The sequence below is a fragment of the Podarcis pityusensis genome, assembly GCF_964106645.2.
Source record: "Podarcis pityusensis genome assembly, chromosome: 17".
NCBI lineage: Eukaryota > Metazoa > Chordata > Lepidosauria > Squamata > Lacertidae > Podarcis > Podarcis pityusensis.
Window position 1 is genome coordinate 25055890 of NC_138042.1, and position 26063 is coordinate 25081952.

Genomic DNA, 26063 nt, shown 5'->3' on the forward strand with positions numbered 1-26063 from the left:
TAGCGTCCTATCTTCATGTGTGGCTGAGAAAAGTCTCAACAGAGTTGGGATGTTCTCCTTTTGAGAAGCTGTTCAATAGAAAACCTTCTGTTGCCTATTTCAAGGTTTTCGGGTCTCATGTGAGAACAGAAGCTCCAGGTGGAGTAAAGAATGCCAGAGGCATTTTTGTGGGTTATGAAAAGGGTCTCTACAGAGTAATTTTGTCTGAATCTGGTCAGGTGATTCTCACAAAGTTTCTAGAGAGTGCTCCTGAACAGGAGAGGTTAATTGTTCACGCATTTCCCACAGGTGGCAATTCTGATGATAATGATGATGATGAGTTTGATCTTATTGAGTTCAGTAGTACTGATAATGACAGCGATAGCTCAGACAGCTCAGTTGTCACAGTCATTGAGAGGAAATCTCACATAATGACTAGACCCTCAGAAGAGGAGGATGAACCATTGATTAAGCTTAGTACTGGTTCTCCAGAGAGTTCAGAGGCTGAACCAGAAAGCAGAGAAGAGCAGCAACTTTTACGTAGGTCTGAGAGAGCAACGAAGGGTGTACCACCCAAGAGGTATTCAAAGGAGTTTGCTAACCTTGCATATGTTGCTATTGTAAACGACCAAGGACAGATTGAAGCTGTGTCTGAGTCAGAGACAAAGGCACAACAGAGAGTTGTTAACCGAGGTAATGCGAAGTCACACAACCAGAGAGGTACATTGGTTAAACCAGTGGCGGGTAGTTCCAAGGGTGGAACTGAAACAACAGGGGAATGTTATAAATATAACAACTGTTTGTTTTCTTCTCTGGATGACGCTTTGCTCGCAGCACACATTGATACTTTAGGGGGAGTATGTTACCATAAAGCACCAATGCTGCAGCAAGCAAAGGCTCTAGCAGCTCAGCCAGCTGCTTGTGGCTGGAAAGCCAGACAGGATGTTTGTGACTGTTGCCATGGGAACAAAGGGGCAGTCCATTCTGTACTGAGCACCGGATGTTAGCTCAGTGTGTGTGTGTCATATGACCCGTACTGGATGTACTTGGGAGGAGTTTCTTCTTGCTGTTGTTGAGTGCAGACATGATTCTCTGTACTGATGTAAGAGGCAGAAATAAATGATGTAAATAGTTTTCTGTCTGCTTCTTTCCCCTCCCTGAGGACACCAAAGGGGAGAGAGGAAGAACGGTGTGTTCCTCTCATACATCTGAGAAGAATCGCCGGACCTCGCCTGCTTATCAGCAGAGTGGAGACGCGGGGAGGTCGACAGGAATATCTGCCGGTGCCTACGCTGTGGCACATTCCTCTGACCCAGGCAGAATTCCAACACTGACCTTCTGATCAGCAAGTCCTAGGCTCTGTGGTTTAACCCACAGCGCCACCCGTGTCCCTTCTAGCACCATTACAATGCAGTTAATTTTGCAATACTGACAGGAGTAAGCTCGAACATTGCACAAATGTTTCAAGTCAGTTGGCGCCTTTGTTTTGCTTGTAATTTTTCAAAACCCCTAAGGGCTGAAGACAGGCCACAGCTTTGAAGAGAGTCAAAACTGCTTGGAGAGGGGCACTATTTTTTATGTTATACTGTATATGCGTCTTTCTTTTGTCCCATCGTTGCTCCCAGTCAAACAGGCTTCTGAAACAATGCCCAAAACTGCCAAACTTGTTTCTGCATAGCAAAAGTGGCAGCCTGAAAACAATGATCCCTCTGTCATGTTTTCTTCACTCCTTGGAGGATGGGGAGTGGTAGCTACCTATCTGATGCCTAAAATGATATCATACAAACATCATCCATCTAAGCTAAAGTGGTAAGTCCCAGTCAAGACCTGTTGTTGCTGTCAGTGTTATTATTATTGTCTTCTTGAAGCAAATCTAAAATATTCCATCCCTCCAGAATTGTGATCTATCATATGCTGAGTTGCATTACGTTAGTACATTAATTGCCATACTTTTCCATGTATAAGACTATGTTTTTTTACTCTAAAATAATGTTCAAAATCTGGACTCGTCTTATACATGGATAGTATCTCCCCCCATCTTCTTAAATCGGAGTCCCCAAAAATAGAGAGCGTCTTATACATGGGGACGTCTTATAGACAGAAAAATGTGGGATATCATCAAGAGTTGATCTGAGATTAGGAATGGCTAAATACGTCAGTTTTGGATTGTCTCAGTTTCTCATTTTTCCATTTTTAAAATTTAGTTCTTCTAATTTCTGCAGCAATTTGCAGTGTTTTTTTGTAAGTCCTCATGAAAATTCAAAAGCTTTCAAGGTTAATTTCTCCTAATTTATTTAGCAGAAACTCCAGCGGGTGCAGAATGCCACAGCGAGGCTCCTTACGGGGTCCTTGCTAGGGGATCACATTCATCCAGTGCTCTACCAACTGCACTGGCTCCCAGTGGAGTACAGGGTCAGGTTTAAGGTGCTGGTTTTGACCTTTAAAGGCCTATGCGGTCTAGGACCCACGTACCTACGGGACTGCCTTTCCTGGTATGCCCCGCGGAGGACCTTAAGGTCCAAAAATAACAATCACCTTGGAGGTCCCAAGTCGCAAGGTGGTTAGATTGGTCTCAACTAGGGCCAGGGCCTTTTCAGTACTGGCCCCGACTTGGTGGAACACTCTGTCACAAGAGACTAGGGCCCTGTGGGACTTGACATCTTCCACAGGGCCGGCAAGACAGAGCTGTTCCGCCTGGCCTTTGGTTTGGACTCAGTCTGACCCTTATGTTTCCCTCCCCTTATGGTTTTGATCTATGGGCTACTATTAAAATCAGGCTGCATTTTAAATTATATTTTAACCTGTATTTTAAATTGGTTTTTTTTATTGTAATTTTATTGGTGTTAGCCGTCCTGAGCGCGGCTCTGGCCGGGGAGGGCGGGGTATAAATAAATTGTTGTTGTTGTTGTTGTTGTTGTTGTTGTTGTTGTTGTTGTTAATATACACTTTTTGTATGCAATTTTTCTTAATAGGCACATTTTCGAAAAGCAAGTTCCCCTAGCACAATACATTTTGCGTGTTATTTTCACTAATGTATGCACACTTTCCCCGAAATTCAGAAAACAGGGGACTTTGAAAGGCGGTTGTGTTCTGGGTCACACATTGCTTCAGAAAATGAGCATTAAGTAAGATTTCCTTTAAATGAATTTCTCCCCCATACTTACCTGGGATACATTTCCCCCCATCACTCCTTCTAATAGTGAACCTAAGTAGTGAGTACCCACAGACATGGAGCCAAAGTGGGACACCTGAGAAACAAGAGGGAGGCAAGCTTGAGGAGAACCCAAAAATTATAGAAGTACATATGAAACAATAAAATAGGATTGCCATATTTCAAAAAATGAAAATCTGGACACCAGATTTTGGCAAATTTGTTGAGTTTTTCTTCTTCTTCTTCTTCTTCTTCTTCTTCTTCTTCTTCTTCTTCTTAGGGGGCCAAAGTTATTGAGCCTCTTTTTTTTTGCAAAATCTCACAAAAATGGGTTTTTGAGCTACTTTTTAATGAAATTCACCAAAATCTACACTTCCAACATGGGCTGCCATACATGCAGATTTTCCTGGACATTTCAGTGATTTTCTGCCCAGACCCTGCTAACAAGGACAGAATACCGGCTATGTCCAGAAAATTCCAGACATATGGCAACCCTGCAATAAAACAGCCCAGTGAGGACTGTCAGTGGTCGTATTTTGAACATCAGATGGAAAAGAGAAACAGAAAACTGGGTATTCTAGATCGCAGGTCATATCTCCCGGCTGATAAACTGCCTCTGGGTATGTTCTCATGCCCAGTTCAAACAGCATCTCTCTCCCCAAAGACATTGCCATAGCTGAGACAGATAGACCTGGAATTTTGACACTTGAGACATTTGCTTAGTTTGCTTCTGTCACCGGACCAGCTATGGAAGCAGTGATTTGGGATTGTGGTTATGTGTGTCTTTGGGGTTGAATGCTCTACTCTCTTTTCTCTTGACTGTTCTGGCTGTGAAATGGAAGCAGCATGCCCAGCCATAATCCATCTCTTTGCTACCTAGGAGGAGAAAGGATAAGCTGGACAGCTCCCCAGCTGTTGGCTTGGCATTCCCATATGGTTCCTTGCAATTCTCAGGGAGCAGATGTTATGCTCTACTTTCTCTCTGCTCATATACAAGAGGCCTCCATTTCACTCTGCCCATCTGCCCGTTGTCTCTTCTCACATTTGACCATATGTAGAATAAGAATGCTAACTTCTTGTGCATCTGAAGAGTCACTGCAGACTGAAAAGAAACCCATTTTAAATAATTATTTATTTACTGTTACTGAGATATCCTACCTTTGCTCCAAGGAGCTTTAAGGTAGCATACACAGTCTACCCTCTCCTAGTTTGACTGTGAATAATTCTGAGAGGAAGGTTAGAGTGAAAGACCCTGACTACCTGAATATTGCTCTGTGAATTTCATGGCTGAGATGGGATTTGAACCCTGATCTCCCAGGTTCTTTTTTTAAAAAAAATAAAATATGTTTTATTACTCCCTTTTAACAAATCAATTTATAAATCAATTTATCCAATTACATTTTTCCATTTCCCCCCTCCCTCCCAATCCCACCCTCCAAAGACTTCCCTCAGCTCCTTTCTCTGATTTGTTTATACATATTATTCTCCGCATGTTATAAAACTGTACATATCATTGCCTTATTTATCATATGTTCTACTGATGAATTTGTGGATGTTTATTCAAAACCTGTCAAGGAGTCCAAATCCCTTTGTTGTCTTTTTAAATAGTTTGTAAATAGTTCCCATTCCCAGGTTCTGCTCCAAAACTCTAACCATTACACCACACTAGATGTTTCAAACTTTGTTTGGGTGTGTATCTTTTTCATAAAGTACAGTGCAGGACTTGTGCAAGTGGGACCATACAGGTGCACTTGTGAACACATGGAAGTCAGAGGTTAGAGCCTGCCACTACACCCCTGCCCACAACGTACATGTGTTTTTTGATTGTGCAAAAAGGAAGGAAGGAAGGAATCCCCTTTTAAAGACTTCTTTAAAGTGTCTGGAGAATTCCAGATCTCTCTAGAAAATATTTAGCATAAAGTTTTCCCCAAATTCTCCACTGGTGGGAGGATTTTGAGTTCACCTGTGCATCCAGCCCATGTATTTTAACATTGTGGAAGGGCTTGGTCCCTATTCCTTCCAGCCTTCTTGTATTAGCCCATAGCATCATTTAACCACTAATATGAACTAACAACAGTGCTCCCCCCCCCCCAGAAAAAGAGGTGCCGGAAGTCACCATGAACGTATCCCTTGTTCTCTTATAAAGGCAATGGTGCTCACCTGAGAGGTGCAGGAAATCAGTTCCGGAGAGTTCTGGCTTGAAGGGGAAAAAAGCCCTGAGTAACAATATGAGTTCCATTCCATATCAAAGTGAACAAAAAATTTCTCAGAAGAGACTTCTGGGAATTTTTCTGAAAATGTGTTTTTCCACCTCAGCCAAACTGTCAGAGAATTCTACCTCCCCATTAATAATAGCACAATCTCATGCATGTTTATTCAGGAGTATGTTCTGAGTGTGACTTACTCCCTTATAGGTATGTTTAAAATTGCAGTCAAAGGAAACCATCCTATGCACACTTACTATGGAGTAAGCTTTACTGAGGAGTAAGCAGGCATTCAGTTGGACTGCATGTGCTTAAAAAGTAGCTCAATCCTAGCAGGTTTACTCAGAAGCTAGTTCTTCTGAATTTAGTGGGACCCACTCCTAATCAGATGAATTCAATGGGATTTAGTCCTAATCAGATGAAGGGGCCTCTTGTCCACAAAAGCTTATGTCGTCCTAAGTGTGTTAAGTATTTAATGTGCTAAAGGTTCCTTTGTAGTTTCCCCATGTGTGTGACTATCTTGAAAGATTGTATTTCTTTCTTTCTGTTGGGTTTCTGAGCTTGAATAGGAAGTACAGAGCACAATACAAAAGCCTAGCACTTTACAGCTGTGAGAATGCTCATTTCAGGACCAGCAACTATTGCAGCCCTAGCTCTTGTCAATTTCAGTCTTCAGTCTTTGTATACAGTATTCTCTAGACCACATGAAAGTTAAACTCAAGGAACTTCATGTACCCAATGACAGAAAAAATGTCTGAATTCAAGAAAGGTGGGGAAATGAGCAAACTCACTCATCTTGATTGTGGGTGGGAGCAAAATAGTTCATCTCCTGCTGTGCTCCAACTTCAATAGAATGTCTGTCACCTTGTAGAAAGGAGAACTATGTTTTTTTAATGGGATCTGCCTGGTTTCAGAAGCAATTATTTGTTCTTGATGTTATTAAAATATAAAACTCATTTGGTGTGTTAAATTAAAATGGGGGGAAAACACATCTAATAATTGCAATGTGACTACACACTTTGAAAGTTCTTTGCATATGGAGATGACAGGGGGTGAAATGAGTAGATGAGAAACATGCACATCACCTCAAGCTCTTTGGAGGAAGAGGAACAAAACATAAGGATGGGGGGGGGGGGACCAAATGCATCAGTCAAACTATTTCTGACTTAAGAGTGCAATTTTCTGAAGATGTTGAGCTTATCATAATGGATCCCCCCCCCCTAATTCCCATGTTCTTGATCTCACTCAGAAGGAAGTTTTTATGTTGCTTCCTAGGGATGTCATACAATTCCAAAAAAAGAGTGGGAGACAGAAACAGGAGTGGAAATTGCTTATGTTTGCTTATTCATCCCATGTGCAGAACAGAAATCAATCCAGCAAATAAGATCTGTATTCATCGTTGTTGTTATCAGTCTGAAAATGATACAAAATTGATTATGTTTTCCTCCCATTTGCATTGCATTTCTTTTGCAAGACAAATACCATAATGTTTGGTGGAAGGTGAAGTGTAATGGAAGAATGGAAAATGATGCCCTCTTACAACCCTAGTGTTTCCACTAAAATTTTGAACTATTCTCACGTGTTATATGTATTATTATATGGACAATAATATATGCACATTATACACATATACACCCTGGGATTCCTAACATAACCAGCCAGTAAAAGAGGTGTGTGTTTGTGTGTATTCATACTTGTGTTGCTGGAGCTTCTATTAATCAGGAACTTGCTTACACCTGTAGCTCTAATGTCAAGCACTATGAAATCTTCTCAGGAGTGCTTTAGAGTATTGTTGACCTTTTAATATTCATTGATTCATTAATTGATTAAATTTAAACAAATCTGCATATTACCAAAACCTCAAAGTCGGCACTCCACCTTAATGAGTGAGGATATGCAAAACACAGCATGCCATCTAGCAGAGAATCTGTCTTGTGTAGCGTAGCAACCAACAGATAGGAGAACAAACCAGGAAGCCCTCAGTCCAAATCTTGCCTCTTCCATGAGCTCAGTCATTGTCCTTAAGCAAGGTGAAGTCTCTCAGCCTTCCATCTGCAATATACAGATAATAATAGTGACCTATCTTTCAGAATTCTCTGAAGAATTACAAGATGATAACAAATGGGAAGGGCTTTGATTACCCAGAGGGCATCATAGAAATGTTGCAACAGATTCAATTCACTACATGTCTGAAACAACTTTCACCCAAGCTAGTAAACCTCAATGACAAGCCTTGCTCTTACAATCAGCTCCACTTCTAGGAAAGAGAGGGCAAGGCAAGTGGAGGCTGTGGTTCTTCTTGCTCTAGACACAGCTTGTATACTTGGAGAGATCAGGAGAAAAGGCAGCAACAACAAGAACAGGGAGGAAGATGAGCCAGAACAGAGGACTTCGGAGTCAGCAGCACCACCTCTCCTGCAGCAGTGTGGGCCACAGCAGGTATTCTACAATAATGACTGATCTCATTGGTCAATGTAGTGGGCAACTGTTCTGTCCTGTCCAGTTGCCTGCTTTAATTCCAGCGCTGCAGGATGACTTTCCCACCCTTTATAATCACCATCCCTGTAAAGTAAAGCATGCGTCTGTTGATAAAGAATAATTTTAGTAAAAAATGCAACCGAAGTTGAAGTCATTCTTTGTTTATTCATTATGTTTCTAGTCCACCCTTCCTCCCAAAGGAGATCAGGTAAGCAATCAACAAAGTAAGAAAACAATACAAGAGTGTAATACCCATAATAACAGAATGAACACTTTTCAATTGAATTTGCAAAGAATGGACATGAAATTGAATGGAATGACAGATAAAAATAGGTGAATGGGGCACAGACTGGAAAGAGTCAGGTGTGTTCCACCATCCCCTTCCTCATGCTTGCTATGGGCACATGTGTGTTACATATATGCATCAATGCTGGTGGAGCACTGGGAGAAGCACCCATGACTCCAGGGAGGAGGTCAACTGGTGCCTGACAGAGGCAGCCGTCTATCTTTTATCACACCTGGTGTAATTTATCCAGTCCCTGCACCAGCTCCTGTGAGTTCTCAACCAATGAGCCATGATCTCTCTCCTAATGGTTTTGTAGTCCTGCTTTCTCCCATTGCAGGGACTTGTCTGGGAACTGAACCCATGACATCTTGCAACCAAAGCAAGAAGCAGTGGTTATCGGATTCCAACTCCCATCAGCCCCAGTCAGCCTTGTCAGTTGTCAGGGATTTTGGGAATTGTAGTTCAAGGCATTTGGAGGGCCATAAGTTTCCCATCCTTGTTTCAGATATTTCTCATCAGCATTCACACACGAACACCAGCATACACCAAATTTCAAACACTCACTAGCCCTCCCCAGGTGTTTCCCCACTTGGGTTTCCCAGTGTGGGGGTGGGAAGGAGGGAGAACAAGGAAGTGCCTGTCCCTTCCATCAGATTCTTAACGGCCTGTTCCACATGTCACAGCTGAACACGAAGGATTTCATGTGGTTTAGATTGGGGAAGCCTGTCCTAGATCAAGAAGGCAGACACTTTAAACCAGAGGTGGTTAACCGTAGGCACTTCAGATATTGCCAGACTGCAACTCCCATTACCCCTGATTACTGGCCATGAGTTTCTCTTATGTAGGCTGCTTTCCCCTGCATTATGTAGAATGTAGGCAAGAGCAGTCAAGAAGAGAAAGATCAAAGAAAGAAGACAGCTGCCAGCAACTGCCCCCAAAGGGTGTGTGAGTGGCCAAGCAGTGACAGGTCTCTCCTTACCTGGAGCATGGAAAGAACCAAAAAGGAGTTCTCAATTGTTCGGCACCTTTTGCAGCTGTCACAACTGATAGCTGCTACAGGTACCCAGAGGCTTCACTGCACAGGGGGCCTCATTTAAAGATGACTGTTCTCCATCTCTGTAGGAGCCAGAGGCAGATTCTCACCTAGTTTAGTTACAGATAATCTTGATTTATTTATATAGCTCTTGAAATGTCTCAATTCAGTTGGAATAGAGGAAATTGTATGTTTGGGTTGGAATGTTATAGTGGAAAGGGAGATTGATAACAAGCTACCTGAAATTCTCACTTTGGTACACCTTGTCTTGATGGACACTTGTAATTTACCGCTTCCTAGTCTACAGGATATCAAAGCTTCCAGACAGATGCACTGAAGAGAGCTACAGGCTGATACTGAGGGGTTTCCCACCCCCACAACCTACTTTTCCAGGTTTGTTCTATGCAAGTCAGTTCTGCCCAGCACTATTGAAACTCACCTCTATTTCCCTTAATATCACTTTGTGTGTACATAGAGAAAATAAGACATAGGCTCCTCTGGTTATATTAGACCTGTGCCTGGTATATAAAGTCTAAACCTTCAGTAGGTACATTTTCAATAAAAGAAAATGGGTTTGTGCTTGAGATGCCAGGATTTGGGCGATGAGTTCCATGCATTGATTTCCACAAAAGGTAATGTGATTTGGGTCACTGTAAAAGCAAGTTAATCTATTACCTATGACAGTGTAATCTACCCTCCTCCCACTGACTTTACCCCCTACTGTTTTATAAAATCTGATGTCTCCACATTAGGCTTTCGCTAGGCTGGTCACACATGGGCGTTCTGAGTTAGTTTGTAAGTTGATATATTTTTGTTTGCAGTATCCGAAGAAGAAGAAGAAGAAGAAGAAGAAGAAGAAGAAGAAGAAGAAGAAGAAGAAAACACAAATGTTCTTTATGGAGTGAAATATTTCAGAGCTCTTTCAATGGAAATGGGCAGGGATGGGGGGGGAGATGGGCAATGCATATTGACGAAATCACAGTTATTTCAGGAAATTATATTATTTGGGAATAGATGGGATAATATGGCCCCAACATTTTATGCTGTACAGAGACAGCACTGTATGATTCCAGATCAAGTAATTTTAAAAATAAAAAAGAAACTTTAAAAAACTCAATTATTTTGACTAGCAATCTTCTGTGCACAATTTTGAGACAGCATTTCTGAAAGAATTAGTGAAGCACCCATATATACGGAGAAAGAATCCACGTATTGCCATGACCCCTGAGACAACTGTGTATTTGAAACTGTTGTCATAAGAATTTAAGGTCTCAAATATATAAATTCAATGTTCATAAATTCATAAAGGCAAACACATACATAAGTATATAAACCACGTGTCTGAAATAGTACAGGAGAACAAGCCAGAAGTCATTTTAACTCACCCAAACCATTTTGACTCTCCCAGTGACCACAAATATTCCTCTGCAGTTTGGACAGAAATGGGAAAACCCTCCCCATTGCCTCTGTGCTCACAAATCCTGCCTTAAGGGCACATATAAGATATGAATAGGGTGAGCCTATGACCTGGACTCAGGAATTAAGTATTTATCATCACAAAAGAATGGCCAGATGCCCAGGTAAAAGCAATCAGTGACCATTAACAGGTTTCCTGCCAGACAGGATTTCTGCTGTAGACTGCCTCCGGTGATGTATTTCTGCTGTAGACCGCCCCTTCAGTGATGTATGTATGATGTACTGGGGTGGGTGGCCTTGAGCTACAGGGCGGGCAATTTCAAAAGTCTATATAAGGGCTTGCACCTCATTGTTCTGGGTTCCTCCTCCCTCCTGCATGTGGTGAGTGAGGACCATGTTGCAACAGTTTAATAAAGATCAGGCTTAGTAGCTGCTTTGCTTCTCAATATTCTCTGGTTGGTCTCTGTTACTTTCTTCTACTGATAGGAAACCCACTTAAGGACTCTATATGGGCTCTTGGATACCCGGTAAGGAAAAAAGAGCAGATTTTGTTTACAACACTGTGTTTTGTAAGAGTCTAAGTTTTCATCTGCAGGAAACTTGCATGTGCAGCTGAAGTCTGCAAAAAAGAGGTTTTGGCTCTCCCATTCATCAGTTGATGGGCCGAAGCATTGGGTGCTTTGAAACTGGGATTTCAAAGCATCTTCTCACTTGATATCATTGTGATGTCAGGTGATGGGCAGGTGGGCATCCCATTTACCTGCCATATTTGCTTCAGGAGGCTGTGATCAGTAAGGATCTGGCCCACAGAGCCAGAAAGGTTCCCTAAACACTCCAGTTTCCCACCTGTGAAAATGTGAATTGTGTAATTCACCTCACTTAGACGTTAGGGTAATTCATTTAGGCTGCGAGTTATTCAGATGAATATGACAGAAATCCACCTAAGTCTCAAAATAGATACAAAGAATGAGTTCATTCATATTTTCCCCAGGGTGAAGGAATGACAGGCAATTTATAATTTAGCTTTAGCAATAATAATAAGGGGGGGGGGAGCAAGCTTGGCTCCTATTACTTTAAGTACAGCTTAATCTGCACACAAGTGCAACTTTTTAGAACACAGAGATTTACTTTATTACCTGCCCATGTCTGCAGATCAAGCTGCTATAAAGGCACAGGAGCAGAAAGTAGTCAAAATGTACCTAAACTAGAAGGAATCCTCTTGCTGATGATCAATCACTCGTTGCTGGACAAAATGCCAGAGCTAACATTTCTACTGCATTTTTCATGTAGCCTGTCATTATGATGCAAAATTTATTATGCTTACTTTACAAATGCATTATATGCCACAGTGTGAAATGAACTTCAACCAGTTTTTCATACTCCATTCTCCTTCTATACCCAAGGGGGAAAACTTACATCTTCAATCCAAAAATTTCTGAAGGAAGGTTAAAACAATTTTCCGCTTTATGTCTCTGCATTCATGTTTGTGTCTTTTTTCAAAAAATGTTTACAATGGAGACTTGTTCCTTGAATATGCATTCCAGGCTTTTAGCCATTTAAAGGCAGGCATGTCAAACATTTAAGACAAATAGCCCTTCCAGCTTTTATGAAGTGAAGGATAGCTTTAAAATGTGATGTTTCCTACAACAGACTTAAAGCATTGCTTCATCCGTTTAAGTTCCTGTTCAGCTTTTTACACCATTTCAAATCTAGAAACATACCACAGATCCCCGTGGAAAGTGGGACTCTTTTGAATTCCAGATGCTATGTGATGCCCTGGTTAGAGTGTGGGACTCAGACTGTGAGACCCAGGTTCAAATCTCTAATTAATCATAAAGGTTGTGGGCTAAGCTTGGGAAGTCACTCACTCATCTTTTTAAAAACCTTTTAAGGGCCTTGCAATGCTGAAAGGAGGTGTGCTGAGTTGGGTGACCTGCATTTTCTTCCCTTGCTGCCACATGTGGCAGGGGATGTGGGTGGCGCTGTGGTCTAAACCACTGAGCCTCTTGGGCTTGCCGATCAGAATGTGATGGGGTGAGCTCCCGTTGCTCTGTCCCAGCTCCTGCCAACCTAGCATTTCAAAAGCATGCCAGTGCAAGTAGATAAATAGGTACCACTGTAGCGGGAAGGTAAACGGCATTTCCGTGTACTCTGGTTTCTGTCACGGTGTTCCATTGTGCCAGAAGCAGTTTAGTCATGCTGGCCACATGATCTGGAAAGCTGTCTGTGGACAAATGCTGGCTCCCTTGGCCTGAAAGCGAGATAAGCGCCACAACACCATAGTCGCCTTCGACTGTACTTAACCACCCAGGGGTCCTTTACCTTTTTGCTACATGTTGCTTGCACCTACTATGCTGAACCAGAAGTTCATGTTAGGATTATCTCCCAAACTCTCACCAATTGCCAGGGCTTTTTTCTGCTGGAACTTGCCAGAACTCATGGCATCTCTCAAATGGGAACCATTGCCATTATAAGAGAACAAGGGAGGCGTTCAGGGTGAGCTCTGGCACCTTTTTTTCTAGAAAAATAGCACTGCCATTCACCCTCATATGTTGTTGTTGTTTTTGTTTAGTCGTTTAATCATGTTCGACTCTTCGTGACCCCATGGACCAGAGCACGCCAGGCACTCCTGTTTTCCACTGCCTCCCGCAGCTTGGTCAAACTCATGTTGGTAGCTTCGAGAACACTGTCCAACCATCTCGTCCTCTGTCATCCCCTTCTCCTTGAGGCCTCAATCTTTCCCAACATCAGGGGCTTTCCCAGGGAGTCTTCTCTTCTCATGAGGTGGCCAAAGTATTGGAGCCTCATCTTCATGATCTGTCCTTCCAGTGAGCACTCAGGGCTGATTTCCCTAAGAATGGATAGGTTTGATCTTCTTGCAGTCCATGGTACTCTCAAGAGTCTCCTCCAGCACCAGAATTCAAAAGCATCAATTCTTTCAGCAATCAGCCTTCTTTATGGTCCAGCTCTTACTTCCATACATCACTACTGGGAAAACCATAGCCTTGACTATATGGACCTTTGTCAGCAAGGTGATGTCTCTGCTTTTTAAGATGCTGTCTAGGTTTGTCATTGCTTTTCTCCCAAGAAGCAGGCGTCTTTTTTTATTTTGTGACTGCTGTCACCATCTGCAGTGATCACGGAACCCAAGAAGTAAAATCTCTCACTTCCTCCATTTCTTCCCCTTCTGTTTGCCAGGAGGTGATGGGACCAGTGGCCATGATCTTTGTTTTTTTGATGTTGAGCTTCAGACCATATTATGTGCTCTCCTCTTTCACCCTCATTAAAAGGTTCTTTAATTCCTCCTCACTTTCTGCCATCAAGGTTGTGTCTTCTGTATATCTGAGATTGTTGATATTTCTTCTGGCAATCTTAATTCCAGCTAGGGATTCATCCAGCCCAGCCTTTCACATGATGAATTCTGCATATAAGTTAAATAAGCAGGGAGACAATAAACAGCCTTGTCGTACTCCTTTCACAATTTTGAACCAATCCGTTGTTACATATCCAGTTTTAACTGAGGCTTCTTGTCCCACATAGAGATTTCTCAGGAGACAGATGAGGTGATCAGGCACTCCCATTTCTTTGAGAACTTGCCATAGTTTGCTGTGCATATAGTAATCCCTAAATGTGCCTTCTGGTGTGATTTTGCCTGTGAGACAATCCAATGATTTCACTAATCACAAATACTTCAGGTATACTGCTGGTGAGATGAGAAACTATCTTTTCTCTGACCAGCCAGAGGCATTTACTTCATCTGCCCATCACTTATGCTTCATTGCTTTGCAACATGAGCCAAACAGGTAAGGCTCGTGGGAAGGAAGGATCCTGAGTTGTGTCAAATCGGTGGGGAAGCCCAGAATCTCAAAATAGGTTTATTTTGGAAGAAGGAACCAGGTACAAAAGGGGAATAGAAGGGAGCAGCTGGAGGTGAATGGATGACTCAGCACAACATAAAAGCAAAAGGAAATTTCTGCTTCCCATGCATCAGATAATCTGACGAGCTAAGGGAGCATCACGCTCATGTTGCAATAAGAGCAGAAACTTATTTGAATTCCAGATAGTGGAGATTGTTCAAGGGAGAAGGTTTTCCAGTAAGAACTTGGCCGGTTGAGTAAAGTGTGAGGTGGAGGACCATTTGTCTAGCCAGTATTTAGGAGGCAGAATCAGAGATCTTGCCTCCAGCCAATTGGGCATAGCAATCTCATAGTAATATGGACTTTAAAAGTGCCTCTGGGCAGAACCTGGTTTTGATTTTAGCCTTGGTTTTGCACAAAAGCAAGTTTTGAGTATGTTTGCTACTGAGATTGACACATCTCCTTTTGATACGCATGGGGAAACATCGATGTGCTCTCATCAATGTGTGCTGGTTTCATTTGTCTCTTACCACCAGTAATGGATATCCTATTGGGATTCTGGGACTGGGGGAGAAAGTCTCCAAGCTGCCAATACAAGCTGAGGTTCGGTTTGCCATCAAATCATCAAGGTCACCTTGGGGAGAGCAGCTTGGAAGAATTGCATGAGCAAGAAAAACTTCAACGAGGTCTGTAGATTTTTATTAGGGAGGCTCTCCACATCACTACCTTCTTTCCCTGGCTTGTTGTGGTTTGAGATCAGCGGGAAAACAATTTCACCAAACCTGCTGTCAGAGCTGCTTCCAGATCCTAGCTCACAGAGGATCACGCTAGCCAGCGATCATTAAATAAAAGTCTTTATTGAGTTACAGTTTCCATTCTCAAGCTGCTGCGTGCAACTCTACGTCTCATGGTTAGATCGGCGAAGCTCCGTCTGAGTCTCCGCCCCTTGTACACCAACTTAATATCCTAGCCCTGCTCCACCTTTTCCGCCTGACTGTTCTTCTCTGGGTCCCTCTGCCCCCCTGGGTCTCTTCCTTCCGGGATTCTTCTGACGCCGACCCCCCGGACCCTCCTGTCTCCTTGCGCTGGGCTTTAGGACCTGGCTCCCTTTCCGGGCTGCCTACTGCGCCACCTTCCTGTGCATTTGAACTTGGCACGCGCGCCCAACCTTCCACCTTCCGTCTGACCGTTTCTTCGCTCCCCGATGGAGGTGTGGCCACTCCTGACTCGTGCCCTCCCCCCTGTTGTGAGCTGCCAGCGCTTGATCCCTGGCGCCCTTCCTCTTCCCTGCTCTCTGGCGGTGACGCTGGTCCCGATTTCCAACTGCTCCCCTCTGAGTCCCCTCTGGCTCTATCTTCCTGGGGTGTCCCCCTAGGCTCCCCCCTTGCCCTGGCCACTGGTGCTCCTTTCTGTGAATCTTCTGATTCACTGGAAAGACTCGGAGATCTCGGGTCGTCGTCATCACTCATCTTTTCTTCTGCCTCCTCCCCCTCGCTCTCTGTTTCCTCCCTTGCCCTTGCCTCTGCTCCTGAACCCCTGACACCTGCATAGTTTTTCAATGGCTACTAGCCATTGGATAGCTGCACCATTGAAGGCAAGATGTCTTCAAATGCCATTTCCTGAGAATCACAAGTGGTGAGAGTTCAGTTGTAGGCATCTGTAGAGTTCTGAGCTTCCTGTAGGCGTCTGACTGGCCACTGTAAGAACAGGATGGTGGACTAGATCCATCTGGGCCGAATTCTCACCATTGTCTAGAGAGAAAGGACAGATGGAGTTGGTGCTCTTTGTGCTCACTGCCATTACTTCCAAATGCTCTACCTCTGGGCTGGAGGGAGGGAGAATGTGTGAGCACATTGCAATGGCAAGAGGAGCAGCAATGGGACTCTGGTGGTAAGCAGTGGGCCCCCTTCTGAAGGGTGGTCCTTACAGTACTGGCTCCCAACGTCTGAATGGAGAAATAGCCTCAGAACGTGGATCATGTTCCATCTTGGATTTCTTGGAAGAAAAAAGAATGCAGAAAGAGTATTGGTGGGTGCGTGGGTGGGTGGGAGAGGAGAAATGGCTTCATTGCAGAAGACTAAGTGGCTGCTTTATGTATCTGGAAAGAGCTGCAAGCAGATTATGAAAGCCCAACTGCTTTGAGATGTCGCAAAAACAAACCTTGGTGATATATATTTTTTTTTAAAAAAAGAATGCCTCTTTTATTGGAAAGGCTGTGCTATGTGTGTTTTAAAAGCTGTTTTTGCAAAGTAATCTGGCAAGCGACACTGACTGTGGAGAGGTCAAGGCCCGCCAGTATCGACAGCTCCATCAAGCTGCTGCAGCTACAAGTAAAGCCAAGCAAATAGTTGCCTCATTGTCATGCAGAGTTTAATTAAAAGATTAGACTTAGGAAAAGGCATCCAAAGGTGCAGGCACAAAAAGGGCAACTCAGTGTGAAATTGCCTTTCTTGGCGCGTAGCACAAGCGAAGCATGGAACCTGTGGAGGTCTGAATGTCAACAGACAGTGGTGGTGGGACTTTTTCAGTTGTGGAACAAAAGCTTGGTTCTTCAGCTGGAGCTCCTTTGTGCACTAAATACTGCAGTCTCATTAAGACAAGATGTCTTTATTCAGGCCCTACCCAGCCACAATTAGGGAAAATCAGAGTTATATGAGAAGGTTTGCACAAATGTTTTGGGGTGATAAATGGGTATTTTGGGCAGGATGGCTGGTAGAAGAGAGTGGGGTTTCATTACAATTTGCTCCTCTTTACCCAAACAATGGGATGTTAACATACCCTCCAACCAGGGGTGTAGGAAGGGGGGCGGTTCGCCCTGGGTTCCATCATGGAGGGGGGTGTCAAAAAAGAACAATTGCTGCCCTACTAGGGCGGTTCATAAATTATTATTTTTTTTGAAAATGCCTGCTCCAAAGGTCTTATCTTACTATACTAGGGATTATATAGCTATATCTGAAATTTCATGCCTATCAGTTAATATCTTGACCCTCCTCCACAAAAATAATGACTTAGTTGGCCGTTTTCATATGTCATGAAGGCTGAAATTTCAATTCAGTGGTGCCAGTGGTGCCATCCTGTAGATTTAAGTATCTTTCCACAGTCGCCTCCTTGTTATCAGAGGCCCATAATCCACATTCCTTTGTAAGAAAATATGAAATAATGTAAAACTATTTTTGCAGGCAAAAAAATAAAAATAAATCAATGGGGGGGTTTGACAAGAAATTTTCCGCACCGGGTACCACCTGACCTTCCTACACCTCTGCCTCCAACATTTCTCCAATGAAAATAGGGACGTCTTATTCCACAAGGAGAAGAAGAAGCGAACCCTGCCCATCTGACTGGATTGCCACAGCCACTCTGGGAAGCTTCCAACATTTATAAAAACACAATCAATTTAAACATTTAAAAATTTCAGATGCCTGCTAAAGGTTACTTATCTCCTTGGCTCGAGGGTCAAATAAACCCACACCCTCCAACATCTCTCCATTGAAAATAGGGACATCCTACCAATCTTCCAATATTTCTCTGATGAAAATAGGGATGTCCTAAGGAAAAGTGGGACATTCTGTCAGCGTATATTGATTTATTGCTCAGATAAGCGTGAGGTCCGGCACACTTCCCTGCGTAGGCCTCTGCATTCCAATGTCCACATATCTGAGCATAGCAGAGATCGTCAGCGGCAAGAGGAAACTGCAAAAAAAACTCCAGTGCATTCTTCAGTGTGCTTAAATAAAGTCCACTCAGGATCTTAGCAGCTAGAAGCAGTTTTATTTACAGCAGACTATCCATTATCTATCACAGCGAACAGCATCGCGAAAACACATCCTCTCTCCTCAAAAGCGAAAGTAGAGAGAGCATCTGTACATGCAGTACACATTCTGGGATCAAATCAGAAACCGGGGCAGCTTTGTAAATCTGGGACTGTCTCTGGAAAATAGGGACATTTGGAAGATCTGTGTTCCAGAGTAGACTCTGCAACTTTAATGTATATTGGAAAACAGGACATTTTGAATTTAAATCTTCCTTGTGAAAGTATGTTGGTTTCCAGCTGTTGGAGAGAAGATGCAACAAAAAGGACTAGGAATCTACCTACAAAAATTTAGCTCCTGAATTAATATAATTGTATGGATCTTTAGGTTTCCCTATCTCCACATCTATAGATATGTTCAAAAATTCACAAATATTTTACTTTTGCTTGCAAATTCATTTGCAAAGAATACATCTAAGTGTACTCTGCAACCTAGGTCTGAATGCTGACAAATACATCAGTGCAAGGTACACTGGAAAAAAGAATAACATGAGCTATATTGTCATTGTTACTGCTGTTTGGAAGTGCATATATTCATGATGAGGCCTCTACTGCATCCTGAAAAATGTGCGCAGAATTCTTAACAGGGATTGCAAGGACAGCATCATTTCTGTCATTCTTATTTGTTCTTCTGGCAGACCAGATGAATAGCATGCCGGCGCTCCCATCAAAGACTTTCTGACAAATGTATATTTTCATTCCTACAATAAATGTGAGCGATGTGTTCTAAGTCTGATGCCAGCAACCTAATGGCAGAGATATGCAATGTCTACCTCTGAGACCTGCAGGTATAGGGTGGTATATAAATAAAAATAAAAACAACAACAACAACAACAACAACAATAATACAGTGGTACCTCGGGTTAAGAACTTATTCTGGAGGTCCATTCTTAACCTGAAACTGTTCTTAACCTGAGGTACCACTTTAGCTAATGGGGTCTGCTGCTGTGCTGCCGCTGTGCAATTTCTGTTCTCATCCTGAAGCAAAGTTCTTAACCCAAGGTACTATTTCTGGGTTAGTGGAGTCTGTAACCTGAATTATCTGTAACCCGAGGTACCACTGTACTTCAATTGTTGATTAGCATTAACATGGCTGCCTAAAATCAAACAATCAAACGTCATTTCCCAGCATTCTGTTCCACTCTAGAATGACAAGAAGCAGAAACTGGGATTGGGCTCTGCAGAGGAGATGGGGTAACAACTCAGTCTACCCCCCACCTTTGCATTTTTGCATGCATTTACCATGAGTGCATCCCATCCCATTGCCATATTAACCCGCTACACACTCACACACAAATAGGCATCTGCCTCTGCTTGCTCCACTTCCCCACCCCCTACCCACTCTTCTCCAACACCTGATCAACTCCCCTCCTCAGGGCCATCTTTACCTGGGGGTGCAAGGGGTGCGGGGCACCCGGGCGCCAAATTCTGGAGGGCGCCAGGCACCCACCGCTGAAGCCACCTAAGATTATTGTATTGAGCTGCTATGCGGCATCCGGGTCAGTGGCAACTTTGACACAACTGATCTCACGCCGGCGGCAGGCTGGCGACGTGAGCTCAGTTGTGTCAAAAGTGCCGCGAGTGAAACATTGCAAATTGCATATTAATTTCATCACTTACAGTTCAAATTCGTTTAGGGAAATTGTTAAAAAAAAATGTTTATTTTCACTAATTGTCGGCATTTTCTTTGACTAACTGCTTAGTACTTAGGGGTCTACTACACATGCGTTTCAGCACACGATTTAAGTTTTCTATTTCCACAAAAACGCGCCTAGAGCACACACTATGAATTCCGTGAGCTTCATTTTTTCTTCATTTTACAGTGAATGCTAAGCGTATAAATGAGCAAATATAAAATTTTGTTTCTTTTTCCTCCCTTCTTTCGTAAATAAGAGATAAGGCATAAGCGTGGTGTCTGACATAAGGATAATAAAATTTAATTTGGGGGCTAAACTAAATTGGGGGGGTGCTGGGCGGATCTTTGCACCCCAGCGGCACATATGCTAAAGATGGCCCTGCCCCTCCCATTACACTTAACCTATCCATTGCCTATCCCCCACATCTTGCCCCTCTGCCCACAGCTCACCCCTTAGCCCTTCCCCTCCCCGCTAGCCCTAAGCCCCTCCACTCATAACTTGTCCCAACCTCCACTCCCTTTTCAAGGAGAGGGAGACGATTCACAAAGCAGCATGTTTCTAAGTCCTCCCCCCTTCCATTAAACTTCACTGCAGCCATATTTAATGGAAGGGGGAGATTTTAACAGAGTGGCTCACTAAACCACTCTGTGAAGTGCCTCTCTCCTTGCCTCTGTGCAGTCACATTTAATGGGACAGGTTCACCAAGCAGCTTGCTAAACTTCTCTGTGGAGCACCTGTCCCCTTGGCTGCCACATTCAACAGAGAGGGGCATTGCACAGAGGGTCTTGCTAAGCCTCTCTTGGAACCACCTATCCTTCCAGTGTTAAACCTCACTGCAGTTGCTTTTAATTATTAGTTTAAGCAAACTGCTCTGTGAAGCACCTGTCTCCATGAAACACCTGCCACCAGCAGTGCTTCCTCTCCTCCCTCTTCTGTGTGCTGTTCATGACAGCCTTAACACACACACACACACACACACACACGAAAAATTGTATTGAAATGCCTTTTAAAATGTATACTTTAAAATGCATTTTGGTCCCAAAATATGCCATTCTAACTGCATTTGCAAAGGTTTCCCCCAGGAAATTTTGCTAAGTGTTTTGATCTGAGCACTGAGTTGGAAAATTTGGAAGCACAAAAAACCCGTGTATTGCTAAGAGACAAATCCAGGGAGGCAGCAGTGGGATTTAAAGGCATGTCAGATCACCAACTGCATACAGAACTCTGCTGCTCATTCTGGCTAGGGTGAAAGGTGTTCGCATGGGGTGCAGATAGAAAATAGCATTATTTTTGCTGTTGCAGCTCCAGGCAAAAGCTGGGACTCCATTTAATGTCATGCAGCATGCCTCTCTGTGCTGTAAAAAAACCCCACTGCATCTCCTAGCAGTTGTTGCAGATCCACAGTCTCTTCCAGTCATAATCAAGGGAATTTCATACATTCCAAGAGGCCATATCAGATTAGTGCAACTGTGGATTTCAATGTTTGCCAGTTTCATATTTTAAAGTAAGGGGCACATAAACACACATGCTTTCACAGAGAGTGATGGAGTTACTTGGTTTTAATGGAAAAAAATTATTATTAACCTTTGCCACTCAGTGGTTGTTTTATCCTTATGAAGCATGAAGGATTTTTATTTCAGCTAGCCAAGATGGCTTTTGATGTTCTCATCCGTATAAATGTTGCATTTTTCTTCTTCTTATTTAATCCTGCTAAGCCCTCGGCCACATTGATCTCATGTGGCCACGAATTAGTTCCACAGGTTAATTATACATTATGCAAAACACAATATACCATCCTTTTCGGTTTCATTATGCTGTCTTTGGTTTTCAAATAGGAGTGTGCCTTCTGTATGAGGGAAAAGAAGGATCTGATTTGCCTTGTGTTTTGGTATAAAAACAGTATTTCACACACATACACACCAGTTGATAGATTTCTATCTGTATTAAGGGTCAGCTCATGCCCAGAAGAATTAAATGGATGGAATACCTCCGCTGGCTATTTGGTATTCCCATATATACCTTCAACATCTCATTGTTCAGAACACTTGACAAGGCAGGAGAGGGTGTATGGGGATAGCTTACTATCATTTTGTTCCCTTTTGTTACGGGAGGACAAGTTGTCTGCATTGCTGCGATCCCAAACCATCCTCACCTGCCACCAAATCTATCTTCTTAAAAAAGAGGTGTGGAACCTCAACCCCAGGGACAAAATACAGCCCCCCTCAGGCCACACCTCCTCTCCTCAGACTAGACTCCTCACTAGAGAGTGTTATGGCATGGGGGGGGGGCACAGAGGCAGTTGCCCTGGACACAAAATTGCTAGGAGTACAAAATTCAACACCTGGTGCCACTTCAATACAGCTGTGCAGCTTTGTAAGTGGGCTCCGTTGATAATGGCTTCTCCATGCAAACCAGGAGGCGACCTCTCCAGACAAAGGAACAACTCTAATTGTATCATCTCTTAAGCTGCAATCTCCAGGGTGATGTGGATGCCATTAGACAGTTGAATGTACATGTGTACTCTGCCGGAACTCACCATGAACACCTTCCTCATTCTCTTAGGTGGTACCTTGGCACCTGAACTGAGTTCAGGTGAGTGACGACAAAAAAAGGCCTGAGGACACTCTATTCCATACCCTCAACATTTCTCTGATGAAAATAGGGTTGTCCTAAGGGAAAGCAGGGCATTCTAGGATCAAATCTGAAACTAGGATGGTGTCTGTAAATCCAGGACTATCAGTGGAATATAGGGACACTTGGAGGGTCTGTGTCATGTGGTTTGACCAGTCAATTCTTAGTAGTAAAGTTACTCTCCAGATGACATTTTCTTCCACGTTAAAATGTTTCTGTCTTGTAATAGATTTCTCTTTGTGTAGTAGTCATGCATACCTAAAGGTTCTGCTCTGTTTCATAATAATCAGCTAATGTGATTACATTTGAAAGGCTCAGCCACAATATATGCTTAGAAATTAATAGCTTGTCAACAGGTGAATATCACCTGTTGTTTTAATGCCTTTTTTTCAATCTCTCATTTGTTGTGGTAATTATGTTCATGTTCATTAACTTCCAGATGATGGTGATTACAAAGAGCCACTTATTTGCTAATGTATTTGGACTTCAGAGTTGTAGATTCTTTTTCAGTTTTGGTTTACTGTTGACAAGAGTTCAGTAAGCTCGCATTTAAGATAACGATTTTCTGGAAAGCGGTCATTAATGTTAAATTATTTTAAACTCGGAAAGTGCCTTTTGCATCCAGTTTGTTCTGATTTCTGAGACTTTGGTGTATTGGCCTGTTTCAAACCATGACTTGCTCTGATATGAATGAGCTGGCATGAGCCTCAGACTCTTGTGGACAAGGGCACAGGCAGATAGAATACAAACCTTCCTAAATGCACAAGGCATGCTACTCTGACCATATAAGATAGGACTTTTGCATGACATGTTTTAAGTTGGAGGTTTGAGTTTGCTTCTTTTCCTTCACTATAGCTAAAACTCAGTGACACTTGGCTCATCCCTCAGACCATAACACACACTGTGGAAATTTGTGGGGCAGGATTATTGATGGCATTTACATCCGGTTTAACTATCACTCTCCAAAAGGTCTTGCACTGAACCCAGAGAGGCTGGCGGAAGGGTTAATCCGGGACTCCAAAGTCAAAGAACTCTTGGGGACTGAGATACTAGCAGCCTTGTAACTGCTCCCTGTGATGAGAATGGCTGCCCTCCACCCTGCAGCTCTAAGGGTTTGATAAGAAACATTCATTATTTTCCCCAATAGGTATGTTCAAAAAGGATGGAAGTGTTTACAGATGCTATCAGCATGAGGCTGGATGTGTTGACAATGAATTAATGCCTCTTTCTGACATGACTCTTGGAGTACCGAGAGGATGCCTGTAGTAATTCTCTCTTTCTTATGTGTCTCGACACCTACCTGCAAGTTGACTTTTATTAAAAAATGGTCAGTTAGGCTGACATTTGGCATGGGAAGAATGATGTTATTGGCATTGCTTCTGTTCTTTGTTGGCTTGTTTGTTTGAAGGTCAGATTGGGTGATGAATTAAATGCACAGGCTGACTTTCTGTGTGTGCACGCAAGCGGCGAACAAATAAAGAGAGTCTGTTTATGAGCCTAGAGAAAATAGACTTGTCAGGTGGCTAGAAAATGTTAATTCCCCCCTTAGCATTGCAGAAATGGAATCTGCAAAAAAAGTTGCAGTCTGGTGTTCTCATGTTCCATGTAGGTACCGCTCCAGTGGGAAGGTAAACAGTGTTTCCGTGCACTGCCCTGGTTCGCCAGAAGCGGCTTAGTCATGCTGGCCACATGACCCGGAAGCTGTACGCCGGCTCCCTTGGCCAATAAAGCGAGATGAGCACCGCACCCCCAGAGTCGGTCACGACTGGACCTAATGGTCAGGGGTCCCTTTACCTTTACCTTTAAGGTGCTACTGGAAGGATTTTTTTTATTTTGTTTCGACTACGGCAGACCAACATGGCTACCTACCTGTAACTAGAATTATTGTATACAGTCACTCACTGTAGTCTCTCACACTAGCGATCGTCTATCAAATGAAGTTGAGGCATCTGAGCTCAAATTGCGTCTCTAACAGGAAACACGAAAGTGCCCCTCCTTCTTCTTTGATTGACAGCTTTCTTTGACCTTTGTTCTTCTGCAAGCTCTCACTGTACTGATAAAGTACAGTCTTTTCTCCTTCTGAGAAGGTTTTTTTTAGCCCACTGCCTTTGGCTGGCTGAGAAAGAGGCAAGTCTCTTTCTTCCTCTTCTGACTGACTACACCCCCCCCCCCAAATCAGACTGCTCATCTTGACTGTGGGAAGTCATGTCCATGACAATAACCGTTTTTGACACCTGGGAATTTCCATCTGAATTGTCCCCAACTCTCATCTTCCATTCTACATCACAGTTGTAAATGAAAGCTGCTGCAGCGCCCCCATAGGCTCCGCACCCCATGTATCCAAACCAGTTGTGCTCCCCTAAACCCACCTCTGTATCACTCCACTAAATAGAAAACCCTATCTGAAAATCGAAAATATCAGTCCACTTATTCTTTTTAAGGTGCAACCTTCACCTTTTCCTATAGTTAAGGTCCAGAGTTTCTTAGCATATGACTGGTTTTCCTGTCCATAATATTGACATTTTATATGAAGTAGGTAATGGATATTTTAAGTGGCTAAAGGCATGTCTGATAAAGTCTAGATTACTGAAATGTTATAATCACCAACTAGATATTGGGTCCCCCTCCCCAGTCATGGATTAAAATGTTATTAATTGTGCCTTTATATATTATTCATAATTTATTAATGCAGTCTTAACAGAGGTTTACTTAGTCAGATACAAATTGTCAAAGCTTCATTTGTTTAAAAATAAAGCAAAACAGCCTGGGGGGGGGGCAAGATGTATAGCTTATTGTGAAATTCAAGGTGAAGGGTGAACATTCATATTCTGCAACAGGGATGGGGAAGCTGTGGTCCTCCAGATTTTGTAGGACTACAGTTTCCATTTTCCCTGAAATTTTGCCATGAGTCCTGGAGTGCAGCTAATGTGGTGATTCCGCGAGGCATTGTGCAATATGCTTCTGTGCTGGCTTCCATAAAATTAGATACTTTGGCTAAGGAGGGTCCTCAAATTTACTTTGACATTTCAAGTGAATCTGGTGACAGCACTACATCATCTATCGAATATCTGACAAATACTAAACACCACTGAATGTTAGTTGAAGGAAAAGCTGTCATATACACACTACCTACTATTAAAAATTGAAACTGAATGTCAGATGCAAATATGAGATGAATACCTGCCAAATATTCAGTAAGCATTTGGATGTTCAGGGACCACAGAGTGAACATTCAAAATTGCAGAGGGGTGCACTGTACTGCACCCAGCAACATGGAGTTGGGGAGCTCTGGGTTGGTAGTCCATGGGTATTCATACATTTGTAGTGCTGCAACTAACTTGGAGCTCCTCCCACCTTACCACTGCCAGGAGGCTGCCACCGCTGCTCTGCGTCCTTCATACACCCCTTCTCTCACATTTGTAAAGAAGATTTTTGAGGAGTATTTTTCCTTACGTTTCCGAGCACAATTCAAAGTGTTGATGCTGACCTTTAAAGCCCTAAATGGCCTTGGTCCAGTATATCTGAAGGTGCGTCTTCACCCCCATCATTCTACCCGGACATTGAGGTCCAGCGCTGAGGGCCT